The sequence below is a fragment of the Varroa destructor genome, unplaced genomic scaffold, assembly GCF_002443255.2.
Source record: "Varroa destructor unplaced genomic scaffold, Vdes_3.0 BEIS01000001.1, whole genome shotgun sequence".
Taxonomy (NCBI): Eukaryota; Metazoa; Arthropoda; class Arachnida; order Mesostigmata; family Varroidae; genus Varroa; species Varroa destructor.
The window spans coordinates 4,158,353-4,178,786 of NW_019211454.1; the positions used below are offsets into that span (position 1 = coordinate 4,158,353).

Genomic DNA, 20,434 nt, shown 5'->3' on the forward strand with positions numbered 1-20,434 from the left:
ACGCACCAGTCGACTCCGTTGACCTAGCCTATTTATCGAGACGTATTCTGAGACAGCATTCTGAATTAAATGATGTACGTCTAGATCGATCGGACATTTTCTGTTTTATTTCTATAAACAACGATCTAATACTAGACTAAACTAATGCTAGACGTCACGAAACTCGTCATTCATATGACAGACTTGTGATGTGGAGGATGAGGGTCCGCTTCGAAACCCCGATATTATCACTATTATTATTAAAGCACAACTCAAGCAAGCTAACATTATTGATATACCACAATGTTAGTAGATAGCGTTAGTCAACTTGAAAAAAATTTGACAACATCGGTGACACAAATCTGCACTGGTTGTTTAAAGGGGGAAGGAACTATTATCAATATTTCTCACTCAGTACCGAATCCGACCGCGTGATGACTGCTATCAATAGCATGGCGTTTCACCTGTTCATATCATTCATCTAAGCTCGAGGGGATTTGGTTCCCCTGATAAGCTGACAGCCAGACAGCCACACTAGGTCAAACCCGAATGAAATTGCAATTTCGTCGACTTCAATCTGGGGTTTTTTTTTGCAGCAAAAGTATACCCGGCAAGCCGAACACTTCAAAGGGAGAACGTACTCAGAAGAGCGATTTTTCGTGTACTTCTACATAGACTACAGCCAAATACTTAAAAAAAATGTCTGCTTTCCTCCGTCGCTGCCATTACTACACATTACGACTATCTAGCCGACACAAACAGTCGACGATATAGAGGTCGGAGAATAGTTTACGTTGACCGATTGCTCTTTTCACCGGTGGTCTTCATTTTGATCGACTGCGAGAAGGACTCAGGATTCGTTAGAAATACGTTAACGACCTCTCGGTGCGTATCGGTACGTGCACCACCGAACATTTTGAGTTCGTGGCTAAAGGTATTTATATTACGGCATAGCTCCGTTTGTGCTCGTGACGCTTGACGCTTATTTTGCTTGATTCACTCACCAGGGCCGTCGCGTGCTCCGCGGCCTTAATGTATTTGACACAACAAAACTGAGCGCGATGTTGTCGTGACGCTTTTTCAGACGCACTCGTCTGAGCGTCTCTTTATTACGCAGCTTTCCCACCGATGCTTTTAATCGAGTTTCGATGAGATGGTTAACGGAACTTCATCTGGTAATAGTACTAGTTTCGAATACATGTCAGCATGTCGCTGAATGAGCCTAAACAACGACTTCGATGCTATCGTCAACAAGAGCTACGCGAGAAGCATCGGCAAAACGAGTGAGGGTAGCAGCGAGAGCGACGCTGTACAACAAAACTTTTTTTCTTTGCTGCCCGCTGTTATAGAGGCAGGAGCGTTCGACACGGACAAACGCGCGATGCAGAATGATGGACAAAGTGAGATCGAGGAGAGAGACCTAGAATTGTAAATGGCACGTTGCATAGCAGTAATATATACCTAGACAGACACCAAATTCCCAAGGTAATGAGTAGATATTCACTATTTCAGCCTGTCCCATGTCATCACGCATATGCTTGTAATAAATGGTTCCATTCAGAGGCCAAACACGCTCACTGGCGTCGTGCTAGAGTGTACTCGCGGTTTTAGAAACGAGAAAAAGCGTCGATGACGATACAGGAACGAATATTGCTCCTATCACGTGTGTTGAGTCATACTAGTGGATACGTCTGTTGCCCTTTGTCGAGTTTTTGGCTGCGGTTTATTTGCTTGTAGAGGACAACTAGACATTCGCTCCGAGTGTCAATGTTGGTGCTATTAATATTAGGACACTGACTGCGATTAATGTAAGGAAATTGCGATTTTGCAGAACTTTAGATTCGTCTCATTATACGGATCGACGGTCCGCTTCGTTGAATCTATTAAGTATAAGTTACGTACTTCAATCAAATGATCGAACCTGAGCAAAAATTTTGAGTTTTTATTTCTTAATTCACGTTTACCTAGTAAAGCCTAAATAGACCGGTTATAAACGATGGAAATAGCAGAAGATTTCCAAGTCGCAAAGTGGACATTTCTCTAAGAGAAAAATTATTGTGATTCTAAATAACTTCGATATTTACACGCTTGCGAGATCGAAGAATAGGCAGAGTTTATCAGCGCTTTGTTAAGCATATATGCACAATAACATAGTATGTATTCGAATAATATAGTAAAACGTTTAGTTTAATGATGTATGGAGTTTGATTGTCTCCGAATGTAATTTCTAATAAGAAAAGCACCCCCTAAACTAAAAACATGAACATGATATGTGATCGGCAGTAAAATCCACGAAGACGTATCGTATATCGGGTCGATACGGCAGTTGACCCTACCGTCGATTGTACAAAACGAACAGCCCAACGGCGTAGTGGGCCTCGCGCTTTCCGTGCTCCGACGTTTGCACGTCCACGGCCATCGGCATTGGCTGAGATGTTGGCTATATCGCCTAGTCACCAAGGAGCAAATCGCCTCATGCACGCGACGTTATCAGTGTTGCAGCTGGCCGGCCACAGCGATCTGTATTGTGAAGTAGCCACTGGCGTCCTGAGCTGATACATCAGGCAACAACTGCTACTGTATTGTGACCCTACAGTCATGCGCGCAGGTTCGCGCGGATACCGTGTAACATATGTACGCTAATAGTCATCGAGACTAGCGCTAACCAGTCGGCAAATATAAGTACGATCTGCATAGACTTATATCAATGACCATTACGAGATGCCGCAGTATCAAAGATCGTTGTTGAAAATCCCGATATTGATCATGATACACTCTATGTTAATTCATCGAAATCATCGAATTTCAAGAAGCTCTTCAATGATGTGCGTCCTGTCTGTATGGGAGGGTCCCCAACGAGGATGGAAACATCTGTGAGACGGATAAAGCAAGGAGTTGATATCGAACGATGTCGCTGATCATGGACGGAGATACGTAATGTTCAAGAGGAATCCCGTTCTCTCGATTAGCCGTGACATGGGTGCCCCTTTCGCAGCTATTGTATTGTATAAAGTTATTAAACTGTTGATGTATGTAAAGTGTAATGATGCTGTCGTTCTTCGAGCGGAGGTATTGAGGTTTCAGCTGGAACTGTTGTACTGACCACCAATATTCTTTAAAATGTCCTTGAGGAAAATCACGAGTTTCACGTTCTGGGCAATGTAGTCAAAAAAATCGTCAGTCTTGGATCGGGGCCTTGCCAACGATGTAGTAGTATCAGCTTCGAAACGGTTTTACCTCACATTAAACCCGGGATTGACAAGGTGTACTAATGGCCTTTATTAGGCTCAGGTTCGTCTAGATCACGCCATCTGCGAGTACAAGGTGGCGAGAAGCTTTCTTTCCGCCGCAACCCAAAGATATCGATGTCGTGAACGTCGAAATAGAGTTCTCGGTGTTCGCTGTAATGTGTACGTGTGCAGGTATGAAGTGTGCTATGGTTTGTTTAGCGGATGACCAAATATTCCCGTCAAAGGCCACCCCTAATGATTGGTAAGATCGGCCGCATAAAGTTTTTCTTTGTCCCAAATCCAAATCCAAATTAGATTCAAACTAGCTATGAACATGCACATACACAACAACGAGAAGCAAAAAAAGATCTACCCTAATTCTATAATAAACCGAAGAATATACATTTTAGTGGATTTTTTTTTTCCTACATGCACTGTGCATGTACCTTGTAAGCATATGACGCAAATTAACACCACATATATTGAACTCGATATTTGTTCTGTTTCGTTTACTTATTCTTAGGAGGTGGCTTGCACCACATTAGGAAGTCTTTCCAAAAAAGAAAGACGGCGACAATGAAAGAAGTCTAAAGGGTCAACCAGGATTACTACCGTCGATGATATCCGATACACACGTAGTCGTTCCTAAGCTGTCATAGAAGTTGAACAATTTGTTTGTTCGTTATAAGCGTTATACTAATGATGCGCGAGGTTTCAATGTAGAGGCCTTATGCTTACTGCATAGGGAATATAAGAAGAGAACGTTTCTCGATTGCGAAGAACATTCACAATCATCAGCTAGATGTTTGACTTATTTGATCCAGGTTTCTGCTTAATTTACGGGGTTTCGCCCCCCCGTATCGAACCAAAATACGGGATCGATTTGTCAGATAACATGAGACGCGTTAGGTTGGCGTTGGTATTATTTGAAAGCTGAAATTTGACGGTAGCAGCAGATATGCTTAAATTGTCAGAAGGCTTATTTACGAAGAAGAGATAAGCGTCTTGAAGATGAATTCAAGGTTTGCAGAACTTACAAAATTCGCAAATAGTTTTATTGGACAGGGGCTCAAATGCTGCCCAAGCCCATAAAAAAAATTGCTGTTCATGGTCAAGCTGCACCCTCGAACAAGACGGTTTAAAGATGGTTCTGTCGCTTTGATTCTAGAAGTTTTAATATGAAAGATGGTGCTGATTAATTACGAAAAAGGTTGCTAGAATTATTGCGGAGGTTGAGCAAGATCGATACGTGAGTAGCCATAATATTGCTAAAGAGTTAAATATCCACCGGCAAACAGTGTTCAACTATCTAAAGGGAGCTGGTTACAAAAAGAAGCTCGATAGAATTTCAATTAGGTACTACCCTGGTTGACCTCAAATTATGAACCCGAATCAAAATCATTGTATTTTTATCTGCGCAAACTTGAAGAAGCATTTTCAAAGCGCTTGATCACATGTGATAAAAAGTAAGTTACGTGCGATAACAGTGTGCCAACAAAAAAAATAGATTAGGCTACACAATCTGTGGCAACGTTTAGATTGGTGCGAAAAAAGATACTGCTACGTGTTTTTGGCGGGACTGAAAAGAAATCTTGCACTACGAGTTGCTGTCGCGCGGCAGAGCGATTGATCCAACTATCAATGTTACAAAAAGCTATTGGAAAAAAAAAATCGACGAGACCTAAGGGACAGAAAAGGCGTCGTTTTCCCTCAGGACAATGCCAGAACACACGCTGCAAAAATTTAGAAAAATGCGTTCGTTGTATAGCCCGGGTCTTGTATCATCGGACCGTTATCCCTTTCGGTCTTTGCAAAACTCTCGCAATAGTGTTCACTTAGTTTCAATGAATGAATGCAAAAATCACTTGTCACCGATTTTTTTCGCCTAGAAGCCACAGAGGTTCTACAGGAATAAGATTATGACTTTGCCAAAAAAAATTGCAGAAAGTCATCGATCAAAATGGCGCATATTTAGTCTGGTTATCTTTTTTCAAAGCATAACAGAATATTTTCTCCAATTTCCGCTTTAAAAAGTCAGTACTTCAGTTTGCGATCAATACGACAATTCAGTGTACATTTATTTGTATATATGGCCGCAATGGCTTGGACGGTCAAGCTTCTGGTTCAAAGAATATAGGGATTGTTGCTTCATGTTCTGGCTTCGCCAGATAAAGGAAGCTATTTAATGTAATTTTAGTCCGATGGAAGTTCGCTTGCTCCTAACAGTATACATTTCATAATTTCATTGGCAGTAAACAGTAATCGCCGTTGGATATCCTCATCCATATGGAGCTCTTTTTGAAAACAATGATATGGTGTGTATCTATTTTTATGTTTTTACAGCATTCATTCTACTCGTCGAGCCGTGTAGTTTATACGAATTCTAGTAACATGACGAGTCTTTTTTTACCTTAGCTGATGTGACCCATTCTGAATTTACAAAACAATTCCCTTACTTAGAGCACTGAAAGCGAAATTGACTATTAACGCTGCTTATGCTGGTACCACTGTTTATAAACTAAAACAGAAAAATTATGCCATCTGCACCGTATCCACTAGTCTTCCGTCAACCGCCCGAATACAGCCATAAATTTTTCAAGGTTGCCAGCTTTGCGGTTCCCGTCTCACGTCCTCAGTTGCCCATCACACACCTCCGTTACAATCAGCCGTGCGCTCCGCTCTCACAGGGTTCGAGTAAGCGCGCGGCGTGGCTGCAGTGAAGCTGTGTAAGTTGCCGGCTGAGGAACCATGACAGATTGACGTAATCTTACACCCCGCGGTGGCCGGCTTTAGCGAATACGGCTTCACCGCTGCCGCTGTACCGGTATGCCGTAACAGAGCCAATATTACGGTGTTGACGAGTCATGAGGTTAGGGTGAGTCTACTGCTGGGCTAAGGTGGCACACACAGAGGGCCAGGTAATGAGAACGAAAAGGAACAGCGGTTTAAATTGGAGGTAGAAAGTTAAAGGATACGGTCGGTGAGTTTACAAGTGCGACAGGTATGCAGCCTAGACTCGGTAGTAGTTAGTTGGGGTGGTAGCAAGTTCGCTTTGCCTTGCGCCCTCGAACTGATTAAGCCACAGTCAGAGTTAGGAAAAAAGCAGTAGTTATCATTGCAGCAACCCTCTGAAAGGGGAACTCCCCGTCATAGCAGATCCTTCTATCAAGACCCTTTAGCATCTACACTGGTAAAGCCAACAGTTAGAAGACAAATGGTGGCTGCATGTGGAGGCATCTTTGTCAGTTCAACATATTGATCGGTTTAGCTTGGCAACAAGGAGAACTAGTAACATCAGTAGTTATATCAATAATGATGGTGCTAGTAAAATCCTGGAAATAGAAACAGAAAACTTGGTAGAAGACAGCCTCTCGGGCATTCCGGAACTTAGGGGCGAAGGTACATGTAGGTACTATGGAAACTGCCTTGAGGGTGGCATCGACTGTGGAAAAGGCTTCGAGCTAAGAGAAACCGGGGTTTGAAGACAGTACCCTCAGAATGCGTATTCAGCGTAACGAGATTCAGTGGCGGCATTGTTACTGATACAGCCGCTTCACTCCGATATAGCTAGCTGCGATCTAAAGCTTAAGTAACTAATTGGGCCACATCGATTCTCTGCACATGACCGTATGCACACGGCACGTAAGCAAGAATAACTGTCAATTATTGCGGACCGTGGGCGATAGTAGCCTCAGTTAAATCAAAGCTTGCTAACGTGGTTTCCGTCGGTCATCCGTTCCCAATTCCGGCATACCAATAGTCTACTAGAAACCATTGCCTGCGTCTACCCTTAGAAATGCTTTCTGCTCTAAACCCTGCATATCAAATCCGAAGAGACTTAGATAACCATCATGATCGTTTTGGCGCCAGGTTCTGAGGCGTCTCGTAAACCAGGACTCTTCGAAACGGCAGAGTGGTATCATGATACACATGATCCTGTACTTCTGCACAGAGCAGTTTTGGTCATTTGTCATTATTTGTCAGACACCAGAGGGCTACACCTACGTCATGTATTGGAAAAGAAGCAGATTGTTGATATTGTTAGGGACACGTAAGCAAATGTCGTCAGTATGCCTCCTAGTGGCTGTTCCGTGGGCGGTATCAGTTAGCAAAGTTGTCCGGTTGTCTCTGACATGGCGAAACAGAAAACAATTCGGCACCTGGTACAGTCGCTGATTGATTAGCCCAACCGGGGTTTCACTCGGATCGTTCTTTTAGAACTTTTGTTCCTCCTCTGTTTGATTCCAGATGTCCTCCATTTCACTAAATCCTATCAGAAATAAGCAAATGTTTTAAATAGCCGATACCTGCAGGTAAAATGAGCCCATAAAATATATAAAAAGTAAGTGAAGGATAAACATAACTTTATATATATATATATATATATATATATTTCAAAGAGTCTTGAGCTCTCAAATGACTCATGTACCATTCTGTAACCATCTACCGCTACAAATCGAAAGAGGTTATGGGGATCATCTCTTTGGGAGATGCGTGATTACGTGAAAAGTATCACCTATCTAGGGAACGTTACGACATATGGACGTGAAGGAACGTCTCCTTAGTTCAAATCAACTAATTAAGCCCGGTATCTCTGAAAATACGTGCTACTTTATAATTATAGCTATTTTTCGTCACGTTTTCGACCATTTATCATATCATTGGCTAGCTGAGTGGAAATTTCTGCCCAAGTACTGTCGCCAAATCAGTGCGTTATTTCCCCCCACAGCAAATGGTGTAGTAAGTACGGAAACAGAATGCCCCTTGTTGTACCCTTACGCGACTTACTTTTTTTCAATCCCTTTGTAACATAAGAATCGACTGCATCCAATTTTACTTATGCTCAAAATGTAACGACCTATGTAGTCCCTACGGCTGTTATGAAATACAAATTGATATGGCCTTTATGAAACTTAATTTTCTTTAATGAAAATATGATTTTTGAATGACGAAGTGCTTATTTTGCTTCTTTGCCGTTCAATAAACGTTCGATTAATTGCGGGAAAACACTTTACTGCCACATTTAGCCCCACCTTGTATGTGTATATACATAAATTGCTAGAACTCGTATCAGTGTTCGTTATTTAGGTCCTTAAGTATAATATTTTTAGTTTGCTATTGCTATATAAAAACGAATGTGTGTTGTCTGAATAAAAAATTTTACTCATGCGTCGTCAATACCTTGGTAGCAGCTAGAGCGTGTCGTCGGGGCCGCGAGGCTAATTAATTCCAAGATGGATAAATCGCCGGCCTAGCCGTAACGCTCAGGGTCTATGGTAGTACCTTTCAGTGCGGTGGAAATCGCTACCGAAGCTGCGATTTTTTAACTCGACGATCGGCGAAGATGTCGAGATGCTCAAGCGCGCGCATCAGCGAACACGATCCTAACAGCCGACAAAAAGCTCCACTTTGAGCAGGTGGAACATGTCCCGCAGTTACAAGGATGACTTGACAATATTAAATATACGCGCTCGACCAGCAAACCCTGAGCAACTGCCAGCCGACAATCGTCGAGTGTCTCTGGCATTGTGTGAGAACGCGTGGCGACTTTAGACCGTACGTCGGCCCATAAAAGTGAGTAGTGCGGTTAAGTGTTACGGCCCGCACCAATATTTCTAGCCACTTCAGTTCCTATCGCTGTCTAAAGACGGTTAGTAGCACTATGTTGTCGCTATAACTGAAGTATACTTTATTCAATAACTCCATGGTCCTAACAGATAAATTTTCATTACGGTTTAAATTTTCATTTTCGGCACACTTTCATTATGCTGTATAGATGTTTCAAAATGAGATCTATTTTACTCTTTGATTGGCATAATTGGGTTAGCGAAACTATCTCATCATAAATTAAGACATGACACTTTACAAATCGTTCTAAGATATGGCTCATGATTTCTTTGAGGGTACTGACGAAATACGTCATACTGTTGTGGACTTTACATTAAGGCGGTAATCTCTGCAGGCTCAATATATAAACGAAAAAATACCGCTCAAACTTCAATCAATAAGGATTCGAATTTATTACAATGGTTCCCGCGTTCCCTTCAAGTTGGGCTCGGCCGCCGTCGTAAATTATACAGTCAGCTACAGCGCATAAATACAAAAGCATAACATATGTAATTAAGTAAAGTTAATTTGTAAGTTTACATTAGACCTCTTAACTAGTTAAGTGGTTGGTTTCAAACGCGGTTTCCTTCCGAAGCAAAGTCCCACCCGGTAAAAAAGCATTCGAAATTAAAGACATACAGCTCCTCTCTATGAACGGGGCACCAAGAGGAAGTGGCTTATTATTTACTGTTATGTAATTAAATTTTTTTGCCCACACTGTAACAGGTAATAATAACGCCGTAGAGTAAGTTGTTACTTACATCATTACTTGATTACGTATTCATAAACAGAATCATTTCAGTACAAAGCACTCCGAGGTTATGTTTCCACGATCGATTTACTTTTTTTAAGACTTTCGGTAAGCCATTTGCCCGTTGACTGCGACAATTCAGCTCCATGGTAAATAACGCAATGCATTTACAAAGTTAACGTAATCATTAAACATTACTCAAAATATTTGTAACACGGTTTTATGATACATATTTCTGTTGAAAAATCCTAGAAAGGGGAGATTTGTGCAAGACATAATTACGTACTTCCTTTAGTATCTGTTACGCTTGCTTTAGTTAATTTCATTCCGTGCCGATATAATAACGCACTACTCATCATTTCTATGTTTCCGAGGGCAACGGTTGTAGACGTACAACGTTGCCCAACTTGGTCTGCGGTCATTTCATCGTTGTCGCTGCATTGACCCGCTCGACGGATCCGGAATCCGTCTAAAAAATGCCACGGGTCCACCCAACGAGATGAAAAAATGGAAATAACTAGTATTTACCGTTGTGTACATATACCGCCTCATTTACGACAAGAATCATTTCGTAAAATGGAAACAAATGGAGTAGCGTTTACCACCGGTGGAACACAATGCAACAAGTAGGATCCGTCAAGCTGGCGCGAGTGATGTTTATATACATGCGATCCCGAGAGTCCATTGGCGACCCGTATTCCTCTTCGTGAGCGGACCAAGTAGGCAAGGAAGTGCTTAAGTCACGTGTAAGAAAAATGATCTGCACGTTTTAGCATTCGGAAGACTACACTCATGCCACGCGTGAGGTACGGCTCGCTATTAGAAAAGGTTTGCTTTGGAAATGTGTAACGATCAATCATGATTCGACTCATTTAATCGATTGAATTGGTATAAATATGCAAGGAAAATTTTCAATTTGTTTGTCATTGTGTTCGCTCTAGACATAGACATAGAAACGGATGGATATAAACATGCAGGCGAATATTATGATACCAAACATATTATATTATACGAGTAGTCCTTATAAACAAATACATTATGACATGGTCATCTGCTTCGCAGACGACAGTTCGCAGACGACAGTTCGCAGACGACAGTTCGCAGACGACAGTGCGTGTCAGATCTCATGATAAGTTACTCTTATGTTTGCTCTTCATGTTACTTTTTTCGAAAAGAAGCTGTTCGTTTAACGTATAGTGTGAGGATTCGTGAGAAAGCTCATCAGTGTTAAGTTAGGCGAGAATGTGCTTTGCTATGTTCGCGTCGCTAGATTCCTTCAAAAGCTGCAGGATCGTTTACCGCGACTGCATAGATGCAACGTATGAGGCAGGTCACTTATGGATCCGTAAAAACTGCATTCAGAGTCACACCGATGAATGCTTATTTGCTAGCACGCAATGTTCAGCCTAAAAATCAGGCGGCTACTGTACTTATAGCATGGGAAGGATTGTTGGACAAGCATCAGCGCCATTTTTATTAAAGGATGTCCAATCAAAAATCCTTAGACGTCGTCCATCTGGAAGATACACAGGCACTTCGCTTGTAGCTACTATAGGCCAAATCATCTTAAACACGGTAAGATAAAGATATACTTGCCTTGGAATGAATTGCACAGACAAACATCTCAGTCGCTGTGAATTTAAGACCATGTCCAATTCAGCTACACGTATGCTTTTGCGAAGGATAGCTTGCTACGTTCACGATATTATGTTCCCACATTCAGTCTGCTAGCACAAATGCCACCGAAAACCTTTAAAGCTCACCTATCAAAGGCGAACTTTTCGATTTGGATTATTCGAAAGCCTGCGGCATGCTACACTGCATCGCTGCTAGAGTCTATAAAAGCAAAGTAGCAATAAAAGGCTTCGTTGGACAGTTTTCAATGTAGGCGAAAGTTTCACTTCTGATAGATAAGCCGTAGGACTCAAGTCAATTTACCATAGTTTAACTTGTGCAGCACGTACACGTACGAGAGAGACATACGCAAATAGTACTCGCGAGAATATCCACGCTAGGTACGACTGAAAATTGCCTTGAGAAAACTTTTCGTCAATTACCCACTTAACTGAACCGAGAGCTCGAAGTCAGACGACAGGTGAGTACAAGGTAAAGACGATGAATAAACGTGCGCGGGTCGAAGATTGTACTGAAAAGCTGGAAGAATATTGTTTGGAAGAATTCTAAGTACTCAATTATAAATGTTTAGTACACTATACATAATTATAATTGCTCATATCATTACTTAATTTGCTTAACAAATGCATCTATATAGCTTTTTAGAAATGCTTTTGATGTAGATTGCTCTAACAGCGTGTTATTAATATGTAGACATTGTTTGCTATCCTTCAGTAAAGTTCCTATAATAAGTAATTATTGAATGAACTTTTTTCATATTACAACATAGCTAGAGGACACAAGTGACTGGGTCTAACCGACTTGGTTAACTTTAATCTCCTAGCGTCTTCACGTGTCACATAAACGGTGTTTCTTTGAGGATTTTTAGAGATGACCCGCTCTTTCAACAATAGAACTAGATTTTTGTATAACAGCTATGCAGTTTCGAGCCGGGCACGTAGTACTGAAATGATAGACGAATATGATGTGGTTGTTTACAGGTAGAACGAGAAAGCCCGTCCGACTTAATACGGACAGGAAGCGTCATCACAAGAAATGGTGCGTAGCTAAGAACGGCTTTTATCCGCTCCGTAGTGAAACTCGTAGGGGGCATTTTCGTAGGTGTGACTTGGCGTTAGCCTGCTCGCTCAGAAAGACTGAACCACATCTCTGGTAAGCATTCTTGACACAAGATAGCTAATTAATCTGGATGCTACTAACGTTATTGGATTGTCGACATGTAGCAATCATCTGTCGGCTTTCTTGCAGAACTGTTGTTAGAAAGAATGATACGGCTGTGAGGCAATTTATAACGTAGGCAATAAAAGGTTATCGTTACGTTCTGACATCCTAACGTTTATCACGGACACGTTCGAATAAAATACTAATCGCTGATTACTCTATTACTCTATATTGATTATTTATCCACGTTGCACGTATGTACATTTCTTGTAACTGTTAGCCTTTTCCTTACTAACATTGTTAGCGATAGAGCATATTAGGTAACTGGCACCGGCGTTAACGTTACCGTATAGAAGGCCTAGAGTTGGCTCTACAACGTTACGTGCAATAGGTTTCCAGCGAGCGTATTGTCACCAACGATCTGAGACGAATTTCGTTAGCCGTATCTGTTCGATAGGTGGCGCTGTAAGGCCTGACCGCGGTTAATCTCGTTGTTTACATGCCAGTTAGTCAGTAAGTCGGATTAAATGTAGGGCGAAATGTGCAGACGCCCCGTAAACATGAAGTGACATGTTTAGACAACATCGCTCAAGAGATGATCAATTCGATCAGTATATTTTAATTGCTTTACTATGTGTAAGTTCTTGTCTGTTAGAAAAAAAAAGTATAATTCTTAGTTATACATTTTTTAGTGGAATTTTATTTTTGAGGGGCCGGAGCACTAATGGTGTAAGTTGCCCTTATGTTTCTGATGGTTTCTCGGGTGTCCTAGCTTCATATATCAAAAAAAGTGCTTGCAACTATATCTTGCGAGTCCTTTTATGTGCTATTGCTGACCTTTAATCGAAAAGTTGTATTTTACAATTGTGCAACGCATTGGAGCTAGTTAAAATAACATGGGGTTGTTAGGTTGTTTAATTGGAGGTCATATGCCTTTACGGTATTCGAAATGAAAAAGACCTATGTGCAGGGTGTTCCTGATCTGCTGTACGAATGTGCAACAACAACCGAAGTTCTCCACGTTTGAGTTTTATTTCCATTTTTTTTTTATTTCCATATTTATTGTTTTTAGTACTGTGTTAGACAGCTAAGTTACACAAAGTTACAGTGAATCTGATAAAAGCCTGCTTTCTTCGATTAACCTGCAACACTAATTAACCACGAATGTAGAATAGCATCAAACATTTCTGTATGTTATTATGATAATTTCGTTTAAAGTTGTCTATTCAACAGGCAACAATATCACACTTATGACTAAAGAAAAGTTCGATCTGTTCGAAAACGTTTAGCCAAAGATGTGATCATAAACAGTTCATTGGGATTAATCTGACTTAAAATGAGATCCCGGCCTTACTGTTTTCGCGGCTTCCAGTTCCTTAAAGCATCGTTTAGCCACACCGAGGTACCAAGGTCCAGCTTCGTGTGATAAATGCGAAATCATTTAGGGGTGACAGAATTTAAAGAGACATATTTCGAGAGACAGGTTTTTTGTACCCAATGCCCAGCTAAGTTCAACGCTTCTAGCAGTTTATGTAGACTTCAGTAGGAGAGATATTCACACCGCCCAATTGTATAATTACCAAATGAACTATATCGCTTAAGCAAGCATACACCCTATTCACTTTAGGTAGCTTAAATATGGGCGTAATTTTAAAAACTTCTATAATCCTCGGCAGTAGATGTTGCCATCAGACCGGTGCTATGCTGTGGCTTCTAAAGGCATTCACTCATACGTTTCTGTTTGTGGGGCAACCATTTATTGGATTTATGGGATGTATGCTTATTACTCTAAAAATATATTGCTTACTTAGAAATTACGGTCCTCCATCCGTTTATTTATTTTTAGGACTAAAAGGAGCAAATACCCCCCAGAACCACCACAATGCATCGTGAGTTGCATGCTTCGCTGGTTAGATCCCGTCATATACTTAAGGCAATTTTTCGTTATTTGCTGTGCCAGAACAATTGAGACTGATCGCAGATACATTGCGCTAAAGTATCATGCTACCTCCATGAACGTATTAAATAGATTCCTAACAACAACAACAACACATCTCAATCAAGGAACAGCGTACGATCTAACTGTACTTAAAATCTCTTTAAAAGGGTCTTTGGGCAAATATAGTTTCTAAGCGGTACGAAAAAATCGTCGAGGGTGGGCCGCTTGTACCTCACAAAATTGAAATACCCGAATATGAAGGTAAAAACCACAATACTACATTGCACAACGACCGTATAAAATAATATTTGAAAAAAAAAACATCATAAATCTGTGCACTTTTGCCTGTCAAGAGTAGAATCGTTCGTTATTTCAAGTCGTTTATGGCTCACATATTCCGTACAGGTCGTACGGAATCGTACGTAAAACGCTGAAACAAACAAACAAACTTCGAATCGGCGGACTGCCTTTTTTCGTCAATGGTTTCGAAGAGGCGTTGATTCAGACTGTTGTGGATTTGTCGATTCGAAATTTGTTTTTTTAGAAACCGCTACAATGAAAGCGGGGGAGACATTTAGTGTCAATTAGATAGGTTTCCAAATCTAGGGACTATAAAACAAGTCACTGTCGAGTGCCCGTTCATGATTTTTTTTTTTTAGTATGCCTCTTCGTAAGCATATTTACCAGTCTTTGTGATGTCAGTCGGGGGTAAAAGGTTCATGGCAAATGAAATAAATAATTTTGGGCGTCTAGATAAAAAAAAAAGAGGATGTTTTCTTCAGACACTCCTCTTGATTTTGCAAGTTGGTAAATTGATTGTTCACAACACATCGTTTAATTGTAACCAAATATAAACATTCTATGTAATAATTTACTGCTACTACCCGCACGCATTTCTCTTCCGTTGACATAATATCTATTCTAATTGTACTTTTAAATCTTGTCGCTTGTCTCTAACTTTGGCTGGGACTAGGGCCCGGCTGTATCTATCTGAAAAGCTCGATTATGTGAGTAAGTAAACGAAATAGCAGAAAAATGCACAAATATACAGGTCACTCTAGAAATTATCCGGCAGTTTATCAGAGGTTCACCCACTAATTCTACGCTACGTCTGTCCAGTCGTGATGTCGTTAATTGTGGCTTGTCTAGCACAAATCTGCTCGCGTTAAGGGGCACAGGTGCACGAGATGACTTCTTAAAATTTTACTACCGGTAATGTGACTGGCTTGTTTTTAACAATGGCACATTTTTCCAATCTCCTCGTGGTTATGTTTCTTAAACAGTTAGACCGAAATAGCTGACGAACGAATAAATGTATATAAAAAAAAATGAGCTACGGCCTAGCACAGCCTTCCAGCCATGGTGAAATCAAATAACATAAACAGGTGTTTATATACATAAGCAAACAACACGTTTCATGAATCAGTTGACCTCCCAAATATATATATCGTGCTTGATTTCTTTGGTTAGAAAAATTAAAGAGCGCCAATGGTAAACTAGGACGATGCGTATCTTGATGCATAAACATTATGGCTCAAAGCAGAAGTCTAGCTGAAGTCAAAGGTGACAGCCACCGTAAATAATATTCCTTTTCATTATTATTTATACTTATCATTTTAGGGATGAAGAATGAACTTTTCCGTAGGCACAAATTGTTTAATATTTGTGCATTGCTGGCAGGATCCTAAGCCTTCGCTTTTGGTTTCTTTCGACGCCCGCTTTGACGGCCTACCCCAATGCGATACATTTTAGATCAACTTCTTAAGCTACTTACGTTAATACGAGATGGGTGACCTCTTCCATCACGAGAGCCCGAAACGGACTGCGTGAGATGATTTGCAGCGTCTTACTGGAGAACTGGGTCAATGAATTTACTTTTTTAGCTATCGAACTGGTAAAGCTGGTAAAAGTAGATTCATACGCTATGCTATGATAAAAATCGTATCGTTTTTTTGTTAGTGACATTTTAGCTGTTTCAGGTGCTCGGAGGGTATGTCACATTGCCTACTCAGAGCAAAACGATCTGTTTTTGTTGACCTTTGAGTTTCACCTATGCTGCATGAAATGTTCGACCCTAATCGCCAATCCTAATTGACTGAAGAAATAAAACTAAAACCTAGATACTTTCCGCCATATTGACACAAAGTGCCTTGTTCCAGGACGAATCTTTATTCGTCAGAGGTAAGCTAGCCGTATTCTGGTTACACTTTACTTAACCCGTATTTGTAACTAGGTTGAACAGCAAAAGGAATGTGTGGGAACTGTAAAGTGAAGAATCTCTGAGGCGTGACGATGGCCAAATTATTAGGGGCAAGCAAACGCTCGGAACCGGCCCCAGCAGTGCCGTTTCGAATTTGCCGGGTACATCAGTAGTCCTGCAGACAGGTGCAATACAACGACAAAAATTGTTAATAGAGCGAAGTAAGCTGCGCAGTACAGCCGTTTCACGAGCTGTGGTTTTCCTCTGAGATCCTAGTCAACTGTGACTTTGACAGAGAGCAGATTAAATGAAGACAAAATAGCCAGCTAAAAAAGTATGAGGCTATAGTTCGTAGAAACGACGTCCCACTAGTTATCAGACGTTCACTGAAGCAAATTATGAAGAGAATCCCGAGCTTTTTCAGTACAGCAACAAAACACGAAAAGTTTCTAGTAATCGTAACCTTTTAGTTATATGACTCAACTTCGGATTGCCTTATGTTTCTCGGTGTTCTCATTATTTTTATGCGTATACTTTAGTCAATTTTCGGACAAATGTACTTCTAGAATCGTCACACTTATGCTGGGTACTACAGTTCTCTATTTCGCCTCAAGAACTTAAGACAAAAATGATTAACTGGTGGTAATAGGGTCCGTGGTTAGTTTTGTGTTTCGGAGAATGAACTTATTGAATGAATATAACATCAGAAAGAGGATAACCGAAAATTCAGATACTTACTCTAATAATTTAAGCCAATTTTAAAGTATAGTAAGTTATTGGCTTTACGCCGATGTTTGAAACAAGCGAACGTACATCACCAATTAAGTTACCGCTTGTTCCCATGGCCAATTACGTATAGCTGTGGAAGGTTAAATAATTATTCACTTTCTTTCTTTAATCCTCTTTGACGCAGGCGCACTGTTCATTTAACAGCTGTTATATATCGATGCTGACAACCCTTTTCCATAAAAAATCGAAAAAATTAAAAAGTTTGTGATAGCACAAAATTTTTCCATCGTTTGTAAGCACAAGCACCGATGAAAGCAAGTATTAATAGGTAGAAGTTAGTTCTGATTCTGGTTTTTCGAGTGCTTTTACTGCACACTACGGCCATTCGTCAGCGGCTGACACAAAGTCCAAGTTACTAGCCAGGATCTTTTTGTACTGAAATTTGACTGGGTATAGCCACTCGACCCTAGCCGATCAGTCGAAAACCCCCATGTGGCTTCGTTCTTCCACTGGTACAAGGCACTAGAAGATAGAACCAAACCGGTGACGGTAAGTTGTTCGGGTAATGCAGGGAGTCCTGGGCGCACCGAGTAGGATGAGATATAAGGTAAAGGGTCTTTAAAGTAATTAATTTTCCTTTTGGTTGGGTGGCTCCTAGCTCTGCGGGCCACGGCTGAAGCTATAGTCTCTAGAAGGTGGTCCAGCAGGACGTCAACTCGAGTGTCAATGACGGAATGGGACGCGGGTGAAGAGAGAAGGTGGTAGAAAGAGAAAAGAGATGACAACCACTATCAACATGGGAAAAGATGGGTTTGGCTCGTCCTCTTCGACGAATATAATAAAACACGAATAAGGGAATATGATGGGCTGTGGGTCGATAGGGCGCACCAGGTTAGTGGGAAAAGCGAAAAGGATGCCTCAAATACTGGGGCTTAATTGAAGTAAATGCAGGATTCAGGAGAGGCATAGACCTCTATATAGTGAATCGACGCGTTGTCAAGCCTGCTTCGTTTCACGGCGTTCTGTATAGCGACATAGTTCTATAGTTTTGAAGCACAGAAGTCATGTTTCTGACCATAGGACTGCACTTCTGCTGCTAATGTTGCTGCTGACGTTGTGGGAGATGCTGTGCATCGTTCTCTATTGATATTCGGTTGGATTCCAAGTCTGCTCGATAACCCCATCGCGTTTCTCGCCTTCTCCTAAGCTCGCACGTATCCCTGGCTGTGTCTCGGCTGTCTATAACCTTTCGAAGCAGCCAACTCAAGCGAGAAACAAGGCCCGCCAGCGACGGTAATGGCGGCAGCAGAAACTGGCCAGCGCGAGCATGAAAACTTGATGGCAGGATAACTGCAGCGGCGCGTGTTCGAGTTAGGACCTTAATTCCCTCGCACTGAGCCCGCTGCAACCCTGGGAGGTTCGCGTATGAAAAGGCTATAGTGGGTGCTATAGCCATCCTGTTTTCCCTCGCTGATTGCGCCTGCAGGGGCGAAAGAATATTTAAGCGAAATCAATCATTAATCTTTCATCTTTTTCATACCAGGCGACGTAAACTGCAACGAACACTGCCATTTGAGCAGTAATCTGAATATCTAAAGCCCGTTCGAAACTGACGCGTTTTCCACATTACGGTAAGGGCCAAAGGGGCTTTTCGCTAAACTGCTATGTTCGACCCGGCACTGTAAGACAAGTAGGCTTACATTCATTAAATCGAGCTAGGATTTCTAAAAGAGGCTTTTTATCTGTTAATTCTCGTGCCTAGATCTAGGACGGTCAGCCTGATCCGCAGAAAGCATGAGTTGGGATATACGTTCTTGACTATATTTCGTCTATAAAAAAATATTATAAAAATAACTTGAGGCCAGTAGTGTTCGCATATCAAGCGCCTATTAAAATATCTGCTTTAGATATTTTCAGCTTTTCCTTTTATGCTTTGATTATCGCATAACAGTGGGTAATAAAAAATGCTACTTTTTAGTTAACGTAATTGACCTGGAAGATCTGTGTTTTGTTCAGTCGAATTAGTTGAGTATTCCAGTTCGAGCCAAAATGCGTCAAAAAAGTAAATACGGTCAGATTCAGATAAAAAATAGCTTCAATTTTCAAGGCCGACTGTGTTAAACTGCTGACCAGCGACATATAAATCTGACATAACATATTTGAGTAGTCGCAGACGTGATAGCTCGCTGTACTTAGATAACATTCTGTATTATGTATAGCCGGGACGTTCTGTCTCTACAACTAAGTGGTGGTATCTAAGCGAGCTTGACTGGTTTTACATGCTTCTGTACGTAACGTATCGAGATGGAAAGAGGAACAGATGTCACTAAGGGGTAGAAAACGCTAATTAGCAGATTGATTTGTAGAAACGAAGCTACGCAACGCAAAATTACTGAAATGCTTCATACTTCTCAGCATGCAATCGCTAACGGTGTTATGCAGTTGAGGGAAAAGCTTCCGTTATCGTCCTATAAGATTGCCAGCGAAAATGGAAAAAGGTGCGCTAAGAAGCGAGAGGAACATATGATTATTTACGAACTCCAGAAAGATAATTTCGTTTCGTATGATGCCCTCCAGAATAGATTAAGGGACCGTTAACTCAGTGTATCAGTAACAGTTGCCGATACAAAAAGCCTGATTTCAAAGGCAGTAGGCCTTCCAAGAAATCACAACTGAGTGCTTGAATGAAACAAATTAGCCTACCGAATGGATAAACCGAGTGAAGAATTGGATCGTTGAGGACCGAGAGAAGGCCTCTCTCTCAGACGAATCTTATTTGCGTATGCTCGGAAAAAACGTGCTGATAAACGATTTTCCCAACACTGCGTAGTGCCAAAAATCAGCAGTCCATCACAATTATGATGGGGTCTATGATTTTTGAGAAATGCACTCCGATGATACATTTCGCATACGAAATAGCTAGAGCAGTAGGAATACGATAAGGTCATCGAGAGCAAGACGTTACCTCAGGAATGGAAATAGCTCCTTGACCACGCTTTCATGTTCAATGGGGCATTTCGTCACAGAGCTCGGTGTACCCCTATTTTACATGCTCTAATGGCGTTTAGGTGCTAACGTGACCTGCTTATTTGAAAGCTCCCAATTCTATAGAGAGCGCCTGAAAAATCACGGGTTCGGGAAGGTCAGGAAATAACAAATGTACCATATCTCCGTGAAAAAATTATTAATGATGAGCAGCGGAA

General features: G+C 41.2%; 1 long non-coding RNA gene across 1 annotated transcript; it reads right to left on the bottom strand.

Moving 5' to 3' along the window:
• Nucleotides 1-9,205: 9,205 nt before the first annotated feature.
• Nucleotides 9,206-12,839, bottom strand: LOC147758151 (uncharacterized). Its single transcript, XR_015327003.1, has 2 exons — nt 9,578-12,839; nt 9,206-9,293 (listed from the first exon to the last, which is right to left on the bottom strand). It is a non-coding gene; the product is annotated as an uncharacterized LOC147758151 (long non-coding RNA).
• Nucleotides 12,840-20,434: the final 7,595 nt, after the last annotated feature.